The sequence below is a fragment of the Ochlerotatus camptorhynchus genome, unplaced genomic scaffold (assembly GCF_037179485.1).
Source record: "Ochlerotatus camptorhynchus isolate MF236.1 unplaced genomic scaffold, CSIRO-AGI_Acam_v1.1 ptg000646l, whole genome shotgun sequence".
Lineage (NCBI taxonomy): Eukaryota > Metazoa > Arthropoda > Insecta > Diptera > Culicidae > Ochlerotatus > Ochlerotatus camptorhynchus.
In genome coordinates, this window is record NW_027041125.1 from 643,976 (window position 1) to 668,266 (window position 24,291).

Genomic DNA, 24,291 nt, shown 5'->3' on the forward strand with positions numbered 1-24,291 from the left:
AGAGAGAATCTCAACATTATTCTTGGTAAAATTCAATAAAAGAAAACTGTGGGAATAGTAAAAATAATTTTTTTTTAGTTATAGTCACTAACGCTCTTGGGTCATTCGTGACTTGTCCGGGGGTGAGATTAGAATTCGTGACTTTGGCGTGAGAGGTATGGATTCTAACCACTACGCCGGGGTCGCCCCCATGTAAAAATAATAATAACAATCACAAGTAGAAATTTATATCAAGTTTCATAGACGTATCAAGTTTAATAGACAAACCATTACATTTTGCATCGAAAAATGTTGAGGGTTGTGACATAAAAAAAAAATCAAGGGTTTGAAAGTTTGAAATTGTGAGGATTTTGAAAGGAATTTAAATTTTGTTTAGTGGCTGAATCGTAAAGACCTTGAAAATTTACGCACTGGTCATTTAACTTTTTTTTTTTATAAATCAGACTTAGGAAAAATAATATTGCGGGCTTAGCTAGAAATATTGTGAATACAAAAAAGGCCTGTTTTAATAAATTAGGAAAACATTTCGCTTGAAACTTACCCATCAGTGATTCATGCACCAAATCTCCTAGATAGTCCAAAAGGGGTTTATCCCATTTTGAGTGTCCAATCTTCCTTTTCATCCATCCCTGACGCCCTCGCGAAGTTCCAACGTGTCACTCGATTATCCGCAATTTCGCAATCTTGCATCCACACACACACACACACACACACATGGACATCCAAATTCAAAAAAAGTACACCACCAATCTTCGGTCTTTTTCAAGGCAACTTGAGTTAAATTCTTTCGTTTTCAGCAGAACTGGTGCTCATATTTTTAAACTCAGAGGGTTTCACCGCCAGCGTCTCCGGCTAATTACTTTGCGAACGCTTTTGTCTCACGATTCCCGCTTTTTTCCTTCGTCCTGTACGTTTTCCCTCGAGTTCGAAATCGCATGTATTCTGCCGTTCATCATGTAGATCTGCGGTACCTACTCTCTGGCCGGTGCTGCCTGCCAGTAAGTAGGAACCTTCACATCGTTTCGATAAATTTTGCGTTCAACTGCTCGCGGCAGGTCATCGGGAATATTTTTATAATACCCCTCATATAACTTTTCTTCATTGCTTTGAACTGCCACTGTCGAATATATATGCACACATCACTGTTGCTTCCTCTTCAAAATTTCCCAGCCGTAACGCACACTTTGAACCATTCACTCTCACACTACCGCATCACGTGTCGTGTGCGTACGAATCATGGGTCGAAAGGTGCGCGCGTCGCTTTTCCTCACTCACTTTGATTCCCGTGAACTCAGCCTGCTGAGGAAAATTTTTCGAGATGAAAATTTTCAGCCCAGGCGGACAATTTCTTCTCTTTATGGGAATATCTGAAGCAAATCCTTGAAAACTGTTATGTTCTTCTTGAAACCGGTAGGAACCGGTAGTCTCGAGCACGGATCTAACTTTCACAATCATTCATAGCGTGGAGTAGGCAATTTAGTCACACTATTCACGGATTACCTAATCCGGGATGGAGAAAAGAAAAAAAAGGTATGCCTCCTGCAGTAGAATTCAACCAAAATCACACACCACTGTCGTAAATCCGGATAGCTGTTCACACACTGCACTGCAAGGACACGATCCAGAACGCGTTCCAGCACACGCTGCTGAGGCTGCTGCTAGTCTGGACACTGCAAGAAACCGTAATCCACGGGTCGGTTAATTGCAGGAACTTTCGGCTGAGAAAGATGTTCCGCGATGTTCGCGACTGGTCCAACGACGAGCAACTGACGACCGAACGGTGCGGCGATATTTTAAGATCCGAGCGCGGCTGCGAAGCGAAACTACTCAAAAATATCACTTAGCCACCCCGGGCAAAAGAAGTGAAATTCTTTTTCGCTCGCGGCTTTTCTTCTTTGCCTAGCCGTTCGTTCCGCAGACGATCTGAATCACGTTTTCCTCAGACATTTCTTCTGAACCAACCGACGACTTCCTGAAAACTTGCCACTTCTTAGCCAACTATCGAACGACAGGACTCACTCTGACCGCAGTTGAGGGAAAACCACTCCTTTCCAGATGCCAATATCGTTGTGGTTCTTCTCCCTGCAGCTAAATTTATACGGTTTACCGCAACAGACTTGCCTGCTGATGAGAAGCAACATGAATAACAGTACACTTACTGATGAGCTGGCGAGCGGGAAAACTGCGAATCCTAACTGTGTGTTCTGCACAATGCAGGTGCGAGTGTGTTGGTGTGGAAAAACTGTACGCTCTTACTCGTCGGCGGGAGGAACTTTGAGAATATAATTTCACTTCATTTCGCCACGACGTCCAAGCCTCGACTGAGCGGTGGAAAATCGGTTCAATCGTGCAGCAGTCTGCGCTTTCGAATCGGGGAAAATGTGGAGGAAAATTTGAGAGTGTTGCTTGCAGGGCTGCGTTGGACGGTGTGTGTGGACGGAATGCAATTCTTTGATATAGAACAGAAGTATTAAATTGGGAAAATTCTCGAATAATTTTTGCTGCTTCATTAAATAGTATATCAATAACAAAATAAATGGTTTAGACATGTAACTTCAAAATGAACAATTCATTATAATGAAATTGGGCAATTATTCATAATTAGATTCCAAACATGTTCACCCAAACGGCGCCGGTGGTGTAGTGGTAAGCGTGATTACCTCTCACCCCAGCAGGCCTGGGTTCAATCCCAGTCGGCGCCGCCGGGATGTTCTGAGGCATAACATCTCTGATCACGCCTTCCTTCGGATGGGAAGTAAAGCCGTTGGTCCCCGGTTCATGAGTTGATGGGTCGATAGGTATGGTCCAGGTGTGGGAGCTGCCTTCCTGGCACGTCGGTAGCATTGGTGCTCAGCACGGAAAACAAGATCGACGGAAAAAAAAAACAAACCAAAGGAAAAAAAAAAAAACATGTTCACCCAACTTTCGGAAACGTACTAATGTTAGTCATGGCAAAACAACTTTAGAAATCAAAGAGCACCTGACATCACAAATCTTTATGATGCAGGACTATAACAGACAAGTGACTTTCATCTAAAACTTATTTCAGTTAACTTAAATTGAGTTTAACATAACCTGTGCTGAGTAAAAAATCTATAAAATAGCAAACGTTGTAATTGAATAAATGGAATGTAAATTTAATTGTTTCATTGTAGCATAACAAACTCCCAATAGAATGAACTAAACCCCATGTACACAACATATAGTTTCAGTCCTAATTATAGTTTTCATAACTTTCAATATTCTTTGTCCTCTTTTTTCGAGAAAGATTGCCACGCAAATTGCATACATCGTGAGATATTCATCTATATTCTTGTTTACTTTCGAAGCTTTCGGATTGAGCCATACATAACGGTTTGAACAAAGAGAAGAATTTGGGTGATTGACAAAAAAAATTGTGTGTGCTTAGTGTAGTCATCATTTTCCAAGTGACGGCAAATGAAATAAAAGTTGATGACAGATGCTTAATTCTAGTTGGAACTAGCAATAAAATTCTAAATTTGTGGTATTCATCTGAACAACTTTTCCAAAGACAGCTTCCTTCTATGTAGTAGAACAGTCAAGTCTGTGCTGTACAGTATACAAAAGGTCTTATCCATTTGAATAACTCTACTAAAGACAGTAACGAAGTAAAAGTGACTCACTCTCTGAATAAGATTAGTTTTCAGTGCATATAGACTGCTTAAGCAAGTGAAGCTGCATGGTGAGTGAATTCTGAACTGAGAGGCCAATTATGCGATAGGTCTGTCCATCCGAATACCTTCACTGAATACAGAAACCTGCTTTATGGTCGTGCTGTCAAGTTAAAACAAGGAATGTGATGCACATTTCGCACTGAGCTTAACCATCCAATAAGTCTTATCTATCTGAATCACTTTTTTTTCTTACTGAGATCGCCACTGAAAACGAATCTTATTCAGAGATTGAGTCACTTTTAATCATTAGTATGCAGAAATTTCTAAAAGCTTACACTGAAAACGAAACTAACTCAGAGAGTGATTCACTTTTACTCAGTTATGAGTAACTATTGCTCATTCGTATGGAGACATGTCTAGAAGCGTAGGTCACTCTGAGCATGAGTAACCTACGCTTTTAGAAATTTCTCCATACGAATGAGTAAAAGTGACTCACTCTCTGAGTAACACTCGTTTGCAGTGTATGTTACTCAAGCGCCGAGTGACCTTCGCCTTTAGAAACTTCTCTATACAGAGACACACAAATGAACTACTCACTCTTTGAGTTAGTTTCATTTTCAGTGTAAAACGCAACGTACGCCCCTTTTTAGCCCTTGTTGTCAAACGATAACTGCAATAAAATTTAGTAGTAGTAAAAATATGTTTATATCTGTTGATAATGATTGTACATTGAATTAAAATTTCAATTGATTAGCCTATCTGGGTCTGCATTTTTGTTTCATTTGATATTATAATTTGATATTTGCAGTTTTCAACCAGTTTACAGAATATCCGTTGGGGTGTGTTTAGTTTGAGTTGAAAAAATGTGATAACCTACCTAACTACGAGTATAACTTAACCTAATGTGCTAGATTACGTATGACCTGATGACCTGATCTTAGACAGGTGTCTCTGAACCTTTCCAAGAAGACCGTTCTTTGCTCTTCTAGAGCCTGAAGACCAGCCAGGCGGTGGACCTCAGTATTTTGCGTCCGTGCAGGACTGTTTAGGATCATCCGAAGGATCTTATTCTGCATCCTATCCCTATGGAGTTTAAGGTGATGGCATTTGACGCAACTCTCCCAGATTGGCATACCGTTATCCATTACGGGAAGGATGATTTGCTTGTAGCCAGCAAGCTTGTTTTTCAGGGCCAGAGTGGATCTCCTGTTGATGAGCGGATACAGGGATCTCATCAGGATGTTGCATTTTGTTTTCGTTTTGTCAACGTGTTCCCTGAAAAGCAGTTTGCTGTCGAGTGTAAGGCCGAGGTAGACTACCTCTTTGGACCATTCCACCACTGTGCCAACTTAAAATCTTATTATTCTCAGACGGAGATTTGGAATGAGTAAACTTGATGACCAGGGATCTCATCAGGATGTTGCATTTTGTTTTCGTTTTGTCAACGTGTTCCCTGAAAAGCAGTTTGCTGTCGAGTGTAAGGCCGAGGTAGACTACCTCTTTGGACCATTCCACCACTGTGCCAACTTAAAATCTTATTATTCTCAGACGGAGATTTGGAATGAGTAAACTTGATGACCTGGGTCTTTGCCGCGTTGATACGGATCTTCCAGCTGTTGAAATATTCAGACAGGACGTCCAGGCCTCTCTGAAGTTTGGCAGTCAGAGCTCCGATGACCCTACCCTTGTAGACGATGGATGTGTCATTTGCAAACAGGGACAACGATCCACCATCAGGGAGAGCCGGCATATCGGAGGTGAACAGGTTGAACAAGATGGGGCCAAGGATGCTTCCTTGTGGAACCCCGGTGTTCCACCGATGTTGAATGCATCTGAGCCATTCAGAGAGACTCTCTGATAGATAGTTTTATGAGCTTCACAATTTTTTTTTCAACGTCCAACAATGCCATGGCAGATGTTTTGGATACAGTCGAGCGACCTTTACAGAAGCCAAACTGTTCCTCGAGCAACAAGTTGTTTTCATCGGCAGATGACAGGAGTAGCTAGTAGACTGTCCTTTTGAACAGTTAAGATAACCTCGAGAGAAGGCTGATGGGTCGGTAACTTGAAGGAGAAGACGGATTTTTCCCAGGCTTCCGGATGGGGATGACTTTAGCTGGCTTCCAGCACGAGGGAAAGTAGCCAAGTCTTGGTTGAAGAATCTGGAACTCAAGTGTATGAGTTCTAGATTCAGAATTTGGTCGAAACCTGGGGCTTTCATGTTTTGGATGATTTGATATTGGCCAAAATTTCGTCGAAAATCGTTGGCAATTTGATGGAGGTTGGCTGCATTTCCAGCAACCACAGTTTCGTATGGACTTGCCATGTTTAGTCCGAGATTATGAGAGCTGTGTTGACCTTAGCATTAGCCTTCTCTTCAGGGGTTATCAGATTGGCTACTGAATCATTGGGTTGATTCAACGGTACAAGTGGTGGCTTATTTTTAAGGATTTTTGTTAGTTTCCAGAAGGGTTTTGCACAATATGGGAGAGAACGGATCTTATTGGAAAAATCGTCATTTCTGAGATCCATCATCCTGACCTGAATGATCTTTGTTAATCGATTACACTTGGTCTTCAAGTTAGGCAGAACAGAATGCTCGTACTGCCTACTACTGGTGTTACGGCGCCTAATGAGATCTTTGGGTGGGCTGTCAAGGTTCAGAGTGATACTCATCTGTCTGGATACTGGCACGTGTTGTTCCCTGGCCCGGGATATTGCCTCCTCCATAGATTGTAGACACTGGTCAACGTCTTCGGACGTCTCCGGTTGGACATCGGAGTAAGCCGCAGCGATGGTGATGGGGCCGACATGAGTAGAAACTTCCACCCCTACGGCTTCGATCATCTTCAGCTGGAAGCTCGGCAGCAGCCGACAGTTGATGTTCCTCCTTAGAGCGCTGACCGCTCCTCTTACCCCGGAGCTGTTTCGATTCAGCCTCACACGCCGAAAATCGGGAAGGAAGACGTTAATCTCGGGCTTCAGGTGCGTTTCAGAGATGATAGCGATATCGATATTTCGTTCGTTGATGGGGCCTCTATAAGCAGAGTCGGTAGAGGCGCAGCTACAAAGCAAGACCATTCTGGACGTGGCTGGGTTCAATTCCCGGTCCGGTCTAGGCATTTTTCGGGTTGGAAAATATCTTGACTTCTCTGATTGGACTTGCCACGCAATTATACCAATGCAAAAATGGTACAGACATCGAAAGCTCTAACTGTGGAAGTGCATCTAGTACACTAAGTTGAAAGCACGCAATAAGCTAATATGCGATATGCAATAAGCTTGAAATGCGAGGAAGAAGAAGTTCGTTGAAGGATTCAACGAACTCGATGCTCTTGCTCACGGTCCACATTTATTGATGAGGGATATGGCAGCATGAAGCTGCTCTGTTCGGGTTCTGTATGTGCGCTGGATCATGATAATTTCTGTCATGAGTGTAACAAATTCCGCCATTGGAAGCAGAGTGATGATGCTGCCACGATAGTCCCGGAGGATGAGAGGTGCATCGGTATGCAGCGGTTGCCGCGTATGACTGTCGACTTGAGTTTACCGGAGTTTTATGCACCCCAACTGTTGGCGGGACCGAAGTAGCGGCAACAGCCAAACAGTTATTGAGTGGAAGCGGCGCAAGAACCAGAATCGAACGCCGTTGGGTAATGACGGGAAAGTTCTGCTCGTTTTGTGCCGGAAACTTCTTCGAACCTGGCTGGTTTTGCGTGCAGGCTCTTTTCCGGATATCCATGAATTCCGCACGTTTGGTTTGCTGGTATCCCGATGAGCTGCACCACAATTGGTGTATTGTGGATCAGCGTCCTCCATTCTCTCGCATGCTTCGGGTGCATGTTGCTTACCACAATCGTTGCAGTGGTGAGCCAAACATGAGGCAGTTTGAGCATTGGGTAACGTTATGGTGGCAAGGTTGAAAACGTTCCCAATGAACCACGATTTGGGAAAGGGTCCGAATACACTGAAGGTCCTTCAGACACGTTGAGCATTTACATTAGCATTCGAAGATCCACATTTTTTTCTATATTTTGCTGAATGAATATAAAAAAAAAAAACATAGAAAACAAAATTACATTGAGTACTATCTATTTTCTCGATAGTCATAGGGGAGCGAGCACTAATGGGTTGATTAGGGCTAAAAACTTTGACCATTTTTCAAACCAAACAAATCTTACATTCAATTTGAATAAAATGGTGTAAGTTAAATTTAATTTGTTTCATAAATTACCATGCTATAAGCGTGCAAAACCTGACACTATTTCGTCACACATTCTTTTTGATTTTCCCCCCTTAGTATAAAGAGTGTCCACAGTTAAATTGCATCTCTTTGAAGTACTCGTCGAAAATAAGTCAAAAATAATCGATGGTCATTGGTTTACGTATCTTTATTTCACTCTACTTCTTCACCAAATCCAAATGCCCGATTTTCCTTCTTAATTCCACCCATAAGGTTTTGTACAACGGTTGAATCGACATTTTTTCTGCTTTCAACCATAATTTCAACATTTCCTTCTCCGTAGTGACAACTTTAGGATGTTTACGAAGTTCGTGCTTCATTATAGCTCAATATATTTCGATCGGCCGCAACTCCGGTGTGTTTGGGGGATTGAGATCCTTCGGCACGAATGTGATCCAATTCGTCTTGTACCACTCCAGAACGTCTTTGGAGTAGAAGAAACTAGTAGAAACGGAAGCAGTTGTTTCTTAAGGCACTCATTAATGTAGACTTGGCCATTTACGGTTGTAGTTGTTACGAAAGGCTTGCTCCGTTTTCCGCACGAACAAATCGCCTGCCAAAACTCAAACTTGTCTTTCGCAGTCACATACTGGTTTCCCGGAATTTGCTTGCAGTCAGATTCTACTTGTTTAAATCAGAATGAGCCGAGTGGATGGATAATTGTTATGGGGATGGGGTGAGACAGGTTTTTTTTAACAGGACAGGTTTGGACCGAAGGGTCTCTGAATTGAATGAAATTTAATAATTAAATGAACGAAAAAAACTTAAACAAATTCGGAGTGGTTTATTTTTTTGGGAAAAAATTAGTTGAAGTTTTCGAATTTTCCTGGACATTACCTACTTTGGAAATTCCTAACTCACATCAGAATATGTTTCTGGTGTCCTTGGGAAAAAGGCTTTGTTTTTTTTTTAAATTATACCAAAATCTATCATAAGGCACTTGAGCCCCAGGTAACAATTTGATGCTTAACAAGTGTTGTTTAATCGATTTTAATTCAACCTTAGTTTGAATAAGTGCTTTTTATGGCATTGAATAGCAGTCTTTTCTAACCTTTGTTCAGCCTTCTAGTTTCGTTTAGCAAAAAATAATAATTGAAGACCACTTCATATCATATATTTTTTAAGGAACTGCAACAAGGTGCTGACTAATTGGATTTACATATTTAAATTTTTATTAAAAGTCTTAAAATTACCTTTGTGTTACGGGATTCGAACCGGCAGTCACTGATTCATAGGCATCAATCATACCTACTGGACCACTTAAGCATATGTGTGGTATGATCATTAACTTGAAATACGTCAAACTTAAGTTGAATAACAGTAACCGGAAGAGTGTTATACAGTAATGCGGAATTGTAAAAAACAACTGGTGACAGTTAAACATTCCTCTAATTTTCAAGTGTAGTTAACACAATGTGGACCCAAGTTCGTGAATTATTTCGATGGTCATGTGGAAGCTATTTTAGTGCCATAATTGAGTTATATTTTTGGAATGCTGTCTGAAAATTCAGGTCAATGTTGCAGTCAACACACAGATATAAAAATGTTAATACTTTCGACGTCGTCGCAGCCCACTTCTACATGGATCTATTCCTAAAAAGCTCATCTACCATGACTCTATCACTTTTATCACATTACTGCTGCCGCTGCTTGGGATTAGAAAGGTAGGCAGTGAATTTAGAAGAACTAAAATGCCGGAAATGCATCGAGTGACACTGACCGCATTTATCAAATCAGGCTATCAAAATATTTGTAGTGGATTGCTGATTTGTGGAGCAGTGTTAAGCTAAAATAATGCTTGTTCAATCTTTAAATCAGCTACATTATTGAATTATGAAGATTCAATTAGATTCATGCACTACTAATCAACTATATATTCAGCCTGCTGTTAAGCAGCTTTGTACACCTTAAATCAACCAATAACCAGCTTCTGTGCTTACTGTACAGCTTGAATTGTTACTTGGGGTACTCAGGGCAGGGGTGGCAGGTGTTTTGAGCAAGAGTCTTCATTTGTCTTCACCACTTCTGTTGAACTGTGCCCCACTCCCTCCCAGAGCTTTCAATATACATAAATATATTTTTAAATTGATGCCATTGTTCATAATAATAAAATTAAAAAAAGAGGGATCCAGGCCACAGGTAGAATGGTTCCTAATTTAATAAGTTAATACATTTTCAGATTTTTTTTAATTGCTAAACTTTAAGAATCTTTAACCATTTTTTAATTTTAGGTGCCTACTAGCATTCACATTTTTTTTTTATGTGTGCGATCTCCATAGCTTTCAAATTCTCTGATATTTTAGGTTTCATAGACATTTGTTTTAGACATAGATTTTGAAAATGAATTAATTGAGATCCAAAACAAAGTTTTAAAATTTGATTGATTGAAGATTCTTCAAGACAGTAAGATTTAATGAAACTTTCAATATCATGAGTCAGATTCCTCAGAAGTTGAAAATAAACATTTTCATATGGCTGAAGAAAATTTGAAATTCCAGGACCTTAAAAAAGAATAAACCAGCTTGAGAAATTTTCAAAATTCTGTAGCAAAAATTTAGATGTCAGATCTTGAAATGTTTTCCAAGATCCTAAATTCGAAAACGAAAATCAATATAATGGGTATTTGAAATTTTTTAAGGTTCATGAGCTTGGAGAAAATATTCATGATTCTGGAATTTCGTGGCATTACCTTGAGAATGTTTCAATAAATCTTTGGCGAACTTAAAGGGAATTCTAAGGAGCATTCTAGGAGAGTTCTGACTGGCATTCAATTTTAGTGTTGAGGAGATCTTCAAGCAAAATCTATGGAATGCGTTCAAGGTAATTCTGAGGTCCTTTTAATTCCTGGTAAATCCTCAATACATTTCCAAGATGTTATTTCAAATGAGTATTGCTTCAATTTATTTTCTTCAAGATCTAATCTTTTCTTCAAGATTATTTAAGCATAATTACTAAGCAAATGTGGGAATTCAATTGAAATGAATTCTGTGAAGAAATTCAACCGGGGATCGAAGCATGATTCCAAGATGCAGCACATAGATAAATTCGACATGGTCAAGTTTGGTTCGCAATCACCCATTTCAGGTCACCCCTGCAGCTCGTCAACCGCGGTCGAAAATTCAAATATTTCGAATGCGCTGTATTTTCCCCTCGCTTCAAATTTTCCGCGTATTCGAACATCAACAACTCATCTGTTGCCGAGTTTTCCCGAACAGCTGGCATGCACACGGCGTGGTGTGGATTTTCCAAGAATCGGGTTTGTTTTCAAAAATGCTTCCACTGTATTGGTCTCTCAGCATAATGGGTAAGACAGGCACATGCGCATATGAGCTCAGTTCAGAAAATCAACCTGATGCAGTATGTCGAATCAGACGTACGTTCAAGTGAAACTAATTATGTAGGTAATTTTTACAATGAATGGTTTTTTCGCTGTTAATTGAAAAATGTTCAATTTTGACCTGAATTTATCGTATCATCAGTTGTCCTGTTATAACAGTAGTAAAATAAAGCTGATCAATAAAAACATTCCTTTTCATTGGAGTGAAAGTAATCCGCAGTCGTTGCATCTCACTCTCTCGGAGGAAAAACCGCCAACTTGGCATGCAACAAGTGTTTGGCCGGGATCGTGTTTGGCACGATTCTCATGTTTTGCGGCATTCAAATCCAAACAAGCGCCAAGTCACACTATCATCTCTCGACGGCAACAGCAAGGTACGCACAATCTACTGAGCATTATTAGCAGTACAGGTCTTGCCGCTGTAGTTGTGGGACACCACATCGGAAAAAACTTTTCCCGCTTTATTTTTTGTCCCCCGAACACGTTGTCGTATCACCGTCTCAAATCACGACAAGAAGAGGGACAAGCAGCTGCTCCGTACTGTGCTGGTAGACCATTTCAACTATTCGTCTACATTGAGACTAGAAATAAGTCATCTTGAAGCACAATGTTGATGGCTTACTTAGCATCAGCTTCAAACTGAAAATCTGCTTTTGCATTCTTCATTTGATTGGATTCTGAAAATAAAAATAGCGGCAAATAGCGTTTGCATAACATTGCGAAAATGATTGCCCCTTGTTCAATCTGCTCAATGTCGGCGAGTTCATCGTCGTCTGTTGCTGTTTTATTTTCAGGATGGTTTATTTAGACATTTCGATAAACTTTGGGCTGTGAGTTTTACCCGGCTCTGACTGGTTGCGCGTTCATTTTAATTCAATATATAATATATATAATAATATTCAGCGATGAAATTTGGTTCAGTTTATTTTTGCGAAAAAGTGTTTTAAATTTTTAACTGACTTTCCATAAAACAAATCTGTGCTGGTACCGTTGGTCCCCGGCTCATGAGTTGATGGCGTCGATAGCATTGGTGCTCAACACGAAAAACAAGATCGAAGGAAAACAAATCAACGGAAAAAAATCTGTGCTGGTCAATAAATCAACTTTCGTTGTTGTATTCTGAAGCCGTACAGCGGATGGGATTGCACATATTGTTATGCGAGAAATTATGATGGGCGTTCAATGACATAGCAAAAGATTGAAAAATTTGTTTTGCAACAACTCAGCAAATTTCTATCAACTGCCCAACACAAATTTTTAGCTGCAAAATAACTTATACGGTCAAAAATTGCCACTATAAGCTAGTCTGCAGCTAAAGTTGTAGTTAAGTGTCCCATATGGTCTAGTGGCTAGGATATCTGGCTTTCACCCAGAAGGCCCGGGTTCGATTCCCGGTATGGGAAAGTTTTTTTTATAAGTAAGAAGAGATAAGTTATTGTTCCATCGATATCAACTTGTTCTTAAATAAACAGCTAGACTAGTGCTGAGTTTTGCCATTTTAACTGATAAATTTCACGTTATATTGATCAAATTGTCTTTGTCTTTGTCACTGGATGAATTTACTATCACAGAAACCTTCGTCAAAATCTCCTAGTAACAAAAAGTGAAATGTTGTGCACACTGTTGTCATAATTGCAGTTGAGAACGTAGATGCATGTTTACTTTGACGACTGTATGGACTGATTTTAATTAATTAATTCAATTACTTATGTTACAAATTTAGCTGATAACAAAACATGGACATGTTCATCACATGGCACATGGCATGCTTAGAAGATCGTTTTCATTTCTTTGTGATAGTGACGAAAGCTAAGCTAAGCTAAGAGGCCGGGCTTACCTCCAGCTCCCCTACCCAACAAAGTGCCCCCTATCACAAAGCTGGAATGGCTATGATGTATGTCTGTATGCGTCACCCCGTCCTACTGTAGTATATACCACCAACACAGTAAGCCGGGTGATTGCACTACTTAAGGTTCAATTTACTTTGATGCTTTTTCGAAAAATTCAAGAGCAGTTTTTTTCGACGCATTAGTCCAGATTGCAAAATGCTCGCACTATTCGATTCCTTTTGCTATTCTACACAAAATGACGCGAGCTTTTAGCAATCTGGAAGAATGCGTCGAAAAAAACTGCTTTTGAATTTTTCGAAAATGCATCAAAGTAAATTGAACCTTAAGTACGAATGATTTTTTAAATTGTAACCAGTCCAGAACTTGTTGCAGTCAACATCCAATGATGTAACTCGTCCCGGACTGATTCTTTATAAACTTTTGGTACCCTCTTCCTTCAGTTGCAACTATATTAACACACTAATGTACCCTATCATCACTCTCAACTATGGCATGATAATGATACCTTGAAAACGTAATCGGCAAGGTGTGGTGACTTTGATATGTCATTTACCAGCTATAATGCTCTGGTAGTTGTACCCTTTTCTGATAGTATAAGTAGCTACTCAATTAGGTAGGTCTGGTGAGAAAAATATTTTTTCAAAATCATGTTTTTCAGCTCACCTGTTAACTTCCTACACACCTGCCTGTCAGCGAGGTACTGACCAGGCGACCCGCTTATTGCATTCCATGGTATACTGTTTTTTGGATATGGTGGCTTGAAGTTATGTCCTACGTTTTTACGGAGAGAATACAGGCATGTCGAATGTCACTACAAGCTCCAGAATCGGTTAACCACCGCCTGAGCTAATGCAAATTTAGGGAAAAATGGAAATTTGGAGGATTTTCTTTTCACGCTCTAGTTCCTCGATGAGTGCATGTGCATGTGTGTGTGCAGTTTCTATAGTGTTTTTTAGTAAATTTAGTTCCGCTTCTAATGGTGGCAAATATTCCAGATTTATCCACCACAGACAGCCTGAGCTATGGGACGCCGCGCAAAACCTTGCTTGTAAACTGGCCCTCTTAGAGCTCAAGCTTATTTGCATTATTTTACAAGTTTGGTTCTAGTATAAACATTAAACATGATTTTGGGATAAAGAAGTCGTCTAAGTTCTCCAAAATGTCCTGGAGTTCAGATCTTGATGTTCCATAGGCTCCCTACTTAACACATTATCCGAACTTTGTAAAGCTTCATGATTATACAATAAGATATGTAATGCTCTCCAAACTACACTGGAGCTAATGATCTTGAAGTTCTTGGCTCACTATAGTCTTGAATAATGTCCTGAAAATTTTAAAGCTCAAGACAACATGCGGTATCAATGAGATGTGCAATGCTCTTCAAACTATTCTGAAGTTAATATTTGAAGATCTATTTTGATTTGATGTATCACTTGATGGATTTTAATTTAAAAAGGATTTACCACTTCCCCGGGGACACCCGGAATATGTCCGGGTGTGGCCAACATGGTGCTGATCACTCTTCATTACTCTTATTGGTCTTATTCTTTAATTCTCATGTGAATTGATTTATCGCATGGTGGGTTTGGCACTCCATGAAAAGCTCTAGTCTGATGAAGACCCATACTCACCGGAATATGTTCCGGCCATTGTTCTGGAACCAGCAAAACAAATCCAGTAACATTCAATAACGTTCTATGGGACCATGGTATCTTTCTACTATTCAATACTGTGCTAATCTAATGCAGCATCGTCATGGAATTGTAACTGACGTGCTGTTATTTTTCTCATTGACGTTACATGTAGTCGCAAGTCAGTCCCACTCAGATTTTGGCGATAAAATAAAAATTTCACGATATTTTTTCCAACATTGTACAATATCGTACATCACATTGTACGTTTATTTTTAAATTTATTCCTCCAAAATAAGTGTCAAATCAGAAAACTTGTAAAATCTTTGAACGCCGTTTTCTCATTTCCAGTTTTTTTTTCAGATGGGACTGACTTGCGATTATGGGCAGTATAGGCTCAATAAAGTCTTGAACAATGTCCTGAGCATCTTCATAAGTCCATGAACCTAAAAAAAAGTCTCCTGACAACATGCAAATCATGGATTGATATCACTAAGGTATTAATTGCTTTCCAAACTATTCTGAAGCAAAGATCTTGAAGATCTACAGGCTCAATATAGCCTTGAACAATGTCCGGAAAATCTTCATGAATCCGTGAAACTCAAGAGAGCCTCTTGACAACATGTTAAAATTTGATTGGTATCAATAAGATTTTTAATATTCTCCAAATTGTTTTGTGCTAAGATCTTGAAGTTCTACAAGCTCAATAAAGGTTCCAACGGCGCCGGTGGTGTAGTGGTAAGCGTGATTACCTCTCACCCCAGAAGGCCTGGGTTCAATCCCAGTCGGCGCCGCCGGGATTTTCTGAGGCATAACATCTCTGATCACGCCTTCCTTCGGATGGGAAGTAAAGCCGTTGGTCCCCGGCTCATGAGTTGATGGGTCGATAGGTAGGGTCCAGGTGTGGGAGCTGCCTTCCTGGCACGTCGGTAGCATTGGTGCTCAGCACGGAAAACAAGATCGACGGAAAAAACAAACCAAAGGAAAAAAAAAAAAAAAGCTCAATAAAGTCTTGAACAATGTCCTTAAAATCTGTATGAGTCCATGTAGTTCAATGGAGCCTCTTGACAACATGCACACCATGGAATAAAATTCACACCATGGATTGTTGTCATTTAGATATGTATTGTCCTCCTTTCTTAACTCTAGAATTCTTTGGAGAGTAATAAATATCTTTATGATATCAATCCATGGTGTGAATTTTGTCAGTAGGCTCCTTTGAGTTTCTTGGGCTCATATAGATTGTCATGCCATTGAACCTGTATAACTTCAAGATCTTAGCTCCAGAACAGTTTGGTGAGTACTAAAAATCTTATTGATACCAATCCAGGTTGAACACGTTGTCAAGAGGCTCTCTTGAGTTTCACGAACTCATGTAGGTTTTCAGTACATTATTCAAGACTATATTGAGCCTGTGGAACTTCAAGATCTTACCTTTAAAATATTTTGGAGAGCAATACATATCTCTGTGATATTAATTCATGACGTACATGTAGTCCAGGGGCTCTCTTCTGTGTCACGGGCTTATAAAGATTTTAAGGACTTTGTTCAAGACTTCGTTGAGCCTGTAGATCTTCAAAATCTTAACTCCAGAGTAGTTTGGAGAGCAGTGAATATATTTTTTGTTAACCTTTTTATTTATTTTAAATCTAAATAAATTACACTTCATTTTAATCTAGGTGCTCCACTACAGTAACTTACCAGCCTTAATTGTTATGTATCTAAGTGTATTTACTTTGTTCCTGCTTTGCCAATTAAGTATTTTAAACAGGTTTTCTATAATACCTTCTTCTTCTTCTTCTTCGCATTTCAAGCTTATTGCATATCGCATATTAGCTTATTGCGTGCTCTCAACTTAGTATTCTAGACGCACTTCCACAGTTATTAATTAAGAGCTTTCGATGCCTGTACCATTTTTGCATTGGTATAATTGTGTGGCAAGTCCAATCATACTTCTATGCCCAGGGAAGTCGAGAAATTTTCCAACCCGAAAAATTCCTAGACCGGACTGGGAATTGAACCCAGCCACCTCCAGCATGGTCTTGCTTTGTAGCTGCGTCTCTACCGACTGAGCTAAGGGAGGCCCCATAATACCTGCATGACAGTATAACAACAAACATCTTTAAACTAAAAACTAAATCCAAATATTATCTAAATATGAAGAATCAATCGTTGCGCTTGAAGTTTCTTTAATAAAGTAAACTAACCTAACCTTACCTCAATGGTGGATTGCAACGATTTTTGTCTGAAATTATTAATTATTTTGTTGGACATTTGTTCTAAAGTATCAGCATTCAAAATTCTATGTACCTCGGTAGTACTGCATCAGGGAGGCAACTTATAAATCATCTACAGAACTTTGTCCTGAATCTTTTGAACTGTTTATTTCCTGGTATAGTGCAACAACTAGACCATATTGGCACTGCGTAAAACATGGTCTGTCTTAAAACTTGTTTAAATATTAGAAGTTTAGTCTTCAGACAAAGTTTGGATTAACGGTTTATAAGAGGATACAAACATTGGCTTGAATACTCTCAAAGTGATCTTTAAAATTAAATTTTTGGTCTGATACTAATACAAAATATTTCACATGATTTAACCAAGAAACTGGATCTTTGTTCATACACACTTAGAAAAAATCACCGACTTCACCGGTAAATCATTCACCGAGTTCTCAACAGCTGAACGGTCGGTAATGTTTTCGGTAATCGAAAACAGTACCGAAAAATCTGTAAACTGGATCGGCAAAATTAGCTGTCAAATTTACCTTAAGATCGGTAACGTTTACCGATGTGCATTCCTTGATTTGTAGTCGACTTTACCGGAGAACTGTAATTTTGAGGACGATATGCAAATCGAAAATTACCGAGAGATCTGTAATGTTTGCAAAAAGGTAACCGACTCAACTGTAACTGTTTCAAGGTGGCGGTCACTGCAACCCATGCAAAAATTTGGCTGCAGTCGTGATCAATGTGTTAGTGTTGCAAATTGCTCCACCAATCAACAAAAACAAGTTTTTGTCGGAACAATTCGGCGCTACACTGAAAACAGGGAAGCATTGGAAGAAGATTCCAACTGCTGTTTTCAGATCGTCGCCAACAGGAATGGAACTTTGACCGACCGAAAAAAACAAAAAACAACATCGGCCATCTGTAATTGGTATTTATTTAGATAAAGAAACTTAATTACTTACGGAAAATATCTACGATTCGCTCATCTTGGTGTTCCATAACAGCCTCCATCGTTTCACCTTTTTATTTTTCACAAACACGAACGTTTTTAAAGTCGATCGAAAATCACAATATGGTGGATTTGACGTTTATCGAGACCGCTTTGTTTACCGAAACTTCAGTAAAATATTTCACCGAAGTCAGTGATGAAGCTGATTTACAGACCTGCCGGTAAAAATGTTTACCGTCATTTCTTTTACAGTTTTCAGTAATAAAGTGAGAAAATACCGAAACTTCTGTAATTTTTAGCATTATCGATCTAAGACGGGGATTGTTTTTACCGAACTCAGGGTCTCAGGCTTGTACTCGAAAAAAAATGCACCATTTTTATCCGTGTGTAACTTTTTTATTCGTGGGTAAAAATTGATGAAAATCTGGGTATAACTAGTTTGGAGTGAATTGTTTACATGTGCAATCGGTTCAGTGGTTATTGAGATGTCATCGAAACAAGAAGAAAATCGCCGGAGAAATTTGCGCGCCGTCATGGAAAATCCGACTGCGACCATGAGATGGATCGGAAGACAACTGGGAATCAGCCATATAACTGTGTCTCGGGTGGTAAAATCGTTTAAGGAGTCCCAGACGACTGAGCGGCGGGCTGGAAGTGGAAGAAAATCGAAGACAGCTGACCCTGTGAAGGCCCGGAAGGTGTTGGATTATTTCAAGCGTAATCCGAACCTTTCGATTCGCGACGCAGCTCTGAAGGCAAAGTGTTCCGCCTGATTCGTTCAGCAAACAGCTGGGATTCGTGTATTCAAGGTGTGGAAGGCACCGGACGGCGTGATCAACAAAACACGGCGACCAAATCCCGCGCAAGGAAGCTGTATCGAGAGTGGTTAACGAAACCGATGTGTGTCGTTATGGATGACGAAACCTACATCAAGGCAGACGCAAAGCAGATACCGGGGCTGGAGTTCTACGTTGCCAAATCACGGTTTGATGTTCCGGAAGACATAAGGAAGAAGAAAGTGGACAAATTTGCCAAAAAATACTTGCTCTGGCAGGCCATATGCCAATGCGGTAAACTGAGTAAACCGTACATCACAATGGGTACCATCAACAGCGAAATTTACCGCACCGAGTGCCTCCAGAAGCGTCTGTTGCCCTTCCTGTGGTCCCACGGAGGCGAGACATTATTTTGGCCTGACCTGGCATCATGCCATTACGCGCGATCGACTTTGGATTGGTACAGACAATAACGTTGTTTTTGTACCAAAAACCGCCAACCCGCCAAATTAACCAGAGATTCGTCCGGTGGAAAGATTTTGGGCCATAATGAAGGCCAAAGTTCGAAAATCGTCCAAGGTGTTTAAGAACGAGCTGGAGTTGAAGAAAGCATGGATGAAAGTGACCAAAAAGGTCGGCTCCACCATTGCACAAAATGTAATGAGGGGTCTAAAGCGGGTTTTCAGCGATGGAAAGGAAATTGAATAAAGCAATTATGCTGAAACATAAAACATATGTATTAGTTCATTCCCTGAAAGTTTCAAGAAAATCCAACCTAAAATAAATTTTTGGTGAACACTTTTGTCTGGTGCATTTTTTTCGAGTACAGACCTTAAGAGTTGATAAGTAGTTGAATGCCCTTGGCGACATCCAAACTGCTCATCTGCAAAAATTGAGTTCGTATTGATGTGAAGCATCTGTCTATTGAACAATTTCTTTTCAAATAGTTTACTAATTGATGAAATCCAACTTATTGGACGGTAAGCACAAGCTTCAGCTGGATTTTTCTCCGGTTTCAAAATTGGAATAACTTTTTCATTTTTCCATTCATCAAGAAAGTATGCCAAATGGAAACATCTGTTAAATAATTTTAACAAGAAAGACAAGGTACTCTCTGGGAGTTTTTTGATGAAGATAAAGGAAATTCCATCATCACCTACACCTTTGATATTTTGAAACATTTTAGTTATAGATCTTACTTCATCCAAATCAAATCCAAACCCCCCAGGAATCATCAAAAATATTTTCCCGTGAGAAAATATTCAGATAATCCCGAGCAACCTGATTCTCAATAGGACTAGTGAGACCCAAATGGAAATTATGGGAGCTCTCGAATTGCTTAACAAGTTTGTGAGCCATTTCCGTATTTGTTATCAAAATGTTACCATCTTCCTTAAGTGCTGGAATAGGTTTTTGAGGGTTTTTAATTTTTTTGTGAGTTCTCAATAGGGTTTGGACCTCGGGTATAATTTCGAAACATTACTTTCAAAAGTTTTATTCATCATGACAGAGAATCGTTTGTAATGAGGTGATTTGGTCAAAACAGTGATGAGATATCGTGGAACCCGTTTTTTCAAACCACTAACTTTGAATAAGAATATCTCAGTCATAATATCTTCATATTTATTCTTCTTTCAGTTAAATGTATATTTTGAGGCCCTGAAAACAAGTTCAAACAAAAAATAAAGCGTGTTTTTACCGCACTACTATCCTGTGCCTCTTTAAGGCCAAACAGCATGAAAAAAAGCATGTTGAGGTGTTGGGATATTGAATAGTGTAATAACCCGGAGAACAATCATAAAGTAATATATTTCCATTGGAATTGCTTTGAGCATTATTCCATGAGCGGTGTTTTGCATTAAAATCACCGATAATGAAGAATTTAGATCTATGACGGGTATGTTTCTGAAGTTCGCCCTTGAAAAAAAAAAATCTTTTGCTGGCCTACGCATTGGAATGACAAATAGGCAGCTATAATAGTAAATTGTCCGAAAGAAACTCCCAAAACATGAAAAATGTTGGTTTCTAGCGAAATAAGAATTTTACGTTTGATAGGGTTACGGGATGTAATGTCCGCTTAGCCCCTCACTTCGGCCTATCAAGCAAATAACCCATTCCTTCAGCAATAATACACAATAATTATGAAAAACTAATACCACATCTCCTGCAAAATTCTAATCCGTAAATCAATTGCCTATTTTTGGGACAGATTTTGAACATGTTTTGCTCTTTTTCAAATTTAAATCTTAGTGAATTTATCTTAATTTTCGATTTTAAGGCGCCATGATCTTGCCGTATTATTGCACTAACGCAAATCAACGCTTCGGGGATCATCAAAAAATATGATAATTGCATTAATTGAATAGACTAACCATTTTGTAACATGCTAGCCTAATAAATCAACATCACACTTTTCATTCTTATTACTAATTTAGAAAATTACACGCTTTTAGCGCTTTATAATTATGGACCAAACTTTAGGGACATAATTTTGAAAGGTGTTCCTAATTATGGCCTACGAACTTTATTTGATAACTTTGATTTGGTATTGGTGAAACCATTCGCATTTACGATGACTCTGCAGCTGTTCACTCCTATAGGAAAATGTCGTAAGCAAATTTCGTGAAACATAGCGGATAGTTTTTTATCCTTCCTTTTATTTTTGCGTGAAAGGAGGGGTCGACACGGTACACACGCTGTTTCTCAGCCACCGAAATTTGAGAAGGATCTACTCATATTCGTCATAAGTAAGGCACCCGAAATTAGGTAAACAAAGTTTAGACTAACAAGATGACGAATGGAAAACATCGACCTGTATCCGAACGAAGTTGTTCATTTGTCATCTTGTCAGTTAAAACTTTGTTTGTTCAATTTAGTGTAGTGTAGGATTTGAGTAGATCCTAATCTAATCTAATCTAACACCAACACAGCCAGTTCATGAAAGCATCCTGGAAAATTATAGATATACCTCCATCCTTTTTCTTGTCTATTTGGTATATTTTGTATATCAGAGATGCGCAAAATAGGGGAAATGTCTCTAATGTTGGCCTATGGATTTAAGATTGGGCCCATTACTAAAAATCTGCTATTTATCAATTTTATCTAGATGAACGCGTTATTGGGACGTTACTAATAGATATTTTTGGTTGCTGTTGAAAATTTAGTCGATTGCTGAATTTATGTATGGGCCCAAATTAGGGACACTTAGGCCGACATTACCTGCATTTCCCCTATATCAAAACAGCCAGGCCTACTGTGCAGCATTTAAGGGGCAAGATGATTCAGAAACATCGAGTCAACATACATACAATGCTTCAGAATCCAATCCGTACCGTCCGTTCCGTTGTTATAAATGATTGGTCGTTGGGAGCATGTAATATAAAAAAGTTAAATGATGCTCCATTTTCTTCGAGTGGTTGGGACATGAGCACTAACTCTTGCCTTAGACCTATATGGCTTATGGTTATAGCGCCATTACTCGCTTTCTGAAAAGAGCAAAAGGGAATAAAAGGCCGTAGGAGAAAGGAAAAGGAGGAAGGAACCCTAGTTCTATCTTCCCTTATGTTCGCTAAAACTCACAATGGCTCGCGAACTTTTCCTTTTGAGTGTTTGATAAACCTCGCAAGATTGTCCAACGCTGAACACGAACAGGTGAGAGGTAGATTTCAGTAGAGAGTAATAGAACGAAAATATATTATAAATTTAAGAACATATAAATGAAAATAAAGCGAAGATCTCAGCCAGTTTCATTAATATTGTACTCTTACTGGCCTGCTGCACTACTGTTGAACCAAAGGCACTTCCAAGACTTTTCCGTGTTATATCCAAACTAATTCAAATATTCTTCAAGTAAATCATGATCACAAAAATGAAACTTTAGGGTACAAAACATCAAACGTCTAAAATCAGAAAAAAGCACTAGGAGGACTCTCTTGCCGAATGAACCAATTGGCAAATCTATGTTGGAACTTAGCCATACCCACTCGTTCCCAACCTTTGACAATAGCGCACTCGACATTTGATTTCTCATCAAAATACAGCACGAAAGCGACTCTTCGAAATGATGTCTAAGACAAAGTTGTAGAAACCGAAACAATCAAATTACACGTGCGATGCATTTTGCAACACGCATTATAAATTCGAGCGTTTTCAAATCTACCACACGAACGATTTGTCACTGTTATAGACGCTAATAGTTATAGAGCTGTCAATTTGCTGCAATGTTGTATCCAAATCGAACAGTTCCCATACGATTTGAGGGATTGTTTTGATACGTCAACTAACGTTGGCCGGTCTATAACTTGACTGTCTATTGTTACTGTCAAAAAGTGAATGAAATGGACAGTGTGCTTCCATCCTATTCCATCTTTTTATTCGAGAAGCATTTAACGGTCAATTTAAAAGTATCATAGTTGGAAGTACTGCCACCTGTAGCGCGCATATTGCGTTAGACGTTAACAATTCCCTTGCGTTTGACGTTTACACATTACCGCCATCTGCTCAGCATACTATCCATCACAGTGTATTCAACAGATGGCGGTGATGTTTTAGCGACGAATTTTTACAGTGAGAAATATTCAATGTGTTATGTCTGCTAATCTGTGGTTTTAGTGCTGAACAAAGCAGCTGTTGAAGTCGTTTTGTACCTGAATAAAGGTCGTTAAAAATGAGGAAAAAATCGAGAACAATCAAAGGGAACCCGAGAGGAAACCTTATTACAAACTTTTACAAAGGATCAGGTTAAGAAAAATCAATATAAATACTTGTGCTAATCATTATGTTGAGTTCCATGTCCAATGATACCTCAATCGCACGATGCATTTCGGCGCATGTAAAAATCTTTCCACTTCCGGTACCCGGTACATTTGAAAGAGGCCATTGTGATCATTGGGTATGAATAAGTCCACCATTGATCTTATAGTAAACTTCAAATGTGATTTGAGGTGTCGCATGATTAGTTTTTGATATTCAACATATTTGGCAACATAACTGTCGTAATCGGACGTCTTGCCTGCTGATTTTCTTGCAGGTTGGTGCTGCTGTTGGTCTTCTCTTTGGGTATGACCGGTGCCGCTAGCCGAACGATGCAAGCCATCCATCCTCGAGTGCTGCCGATTTTCTCTTTGGGTGAGTGCTGCTGCTAGGAGATGTTTATTGCTTGCGGTCAGAATTAAGAATGATTTACTTGGGCTACGTTTCTCACTTAAATAGGTATATTTTCTCCTCTTTTGACCAATCAAGAAGAAGGAAGACATACACTTAAAGAATACCCTTGTTTACTTTTCTTTCTCTTTTTATTGAATTGTACCTTCAAGTCAGATTTTGAATTCATTTTATTTACCTCTTATCTTTATGCTACAATGACCTCATCAACTAATTCTTTCTTCAAATTTGGGCTAGCATTTTCTGGGGATTAATTCATGACATTTCAAGTAGATAGGATCCCTAAAGAGGGGTCTTGTGATATCAGAAATGGAATTAAGCGTTGGGTGGATTTTCTAGAAAGTGAAGAGGACAAATATGATGTGTTGACAAAAACGGGAAGACTCTGTATCAATCTTTTGCGAATTCCCCCGGGGGATCTGGGATTCACATTTTTGTTCATATCTTCGGAACCATGATTCCGACCAATAACAAAT

The 24,291-nt window shown here is 39.3% G+C and overlaps 1 protein-coding gene and 1 non-coding gene across 24 annotated transcripts in view; one reads left to right on the forward strand and one right to left on the reverse strand.

The window, feature by feature from the left end:
- RyR (Ryanodine receptor) overlaps positions 1–2,300 on the reverse strand; it is a 180,467-nt gene extending 178,167 nt beyond the window's left edge. For 16 of the 23 annotated variants that reach the window (XM_065237786.1, XM_065237801.1, XM_065237799.1 and 13 more), the window contains exon 1: positions 1,570–1,776. The gene's annotated coding sequence lies outside the window, so the exon portion shown is untranslated. The other 7 variants (XM_065237788.1, XM_065237783.1, XM_065237805.1 and 4 more) reach the window with 5 other exon arrangements.
- Positions 2,301–12,546: 10,246 nt separating this feature from the next.
- Positions 12,547–12,618, forward strand: TRNAE-UUC (transfer RNA glutamic acid (anticodon UUC)). Its single transcript has one exon. It is a non-coding gene; the product is annotated as a tRNA-Glu (tRNA).
- Positions 12,619–24,291: the final 11,673 nt, after the last annotated feature.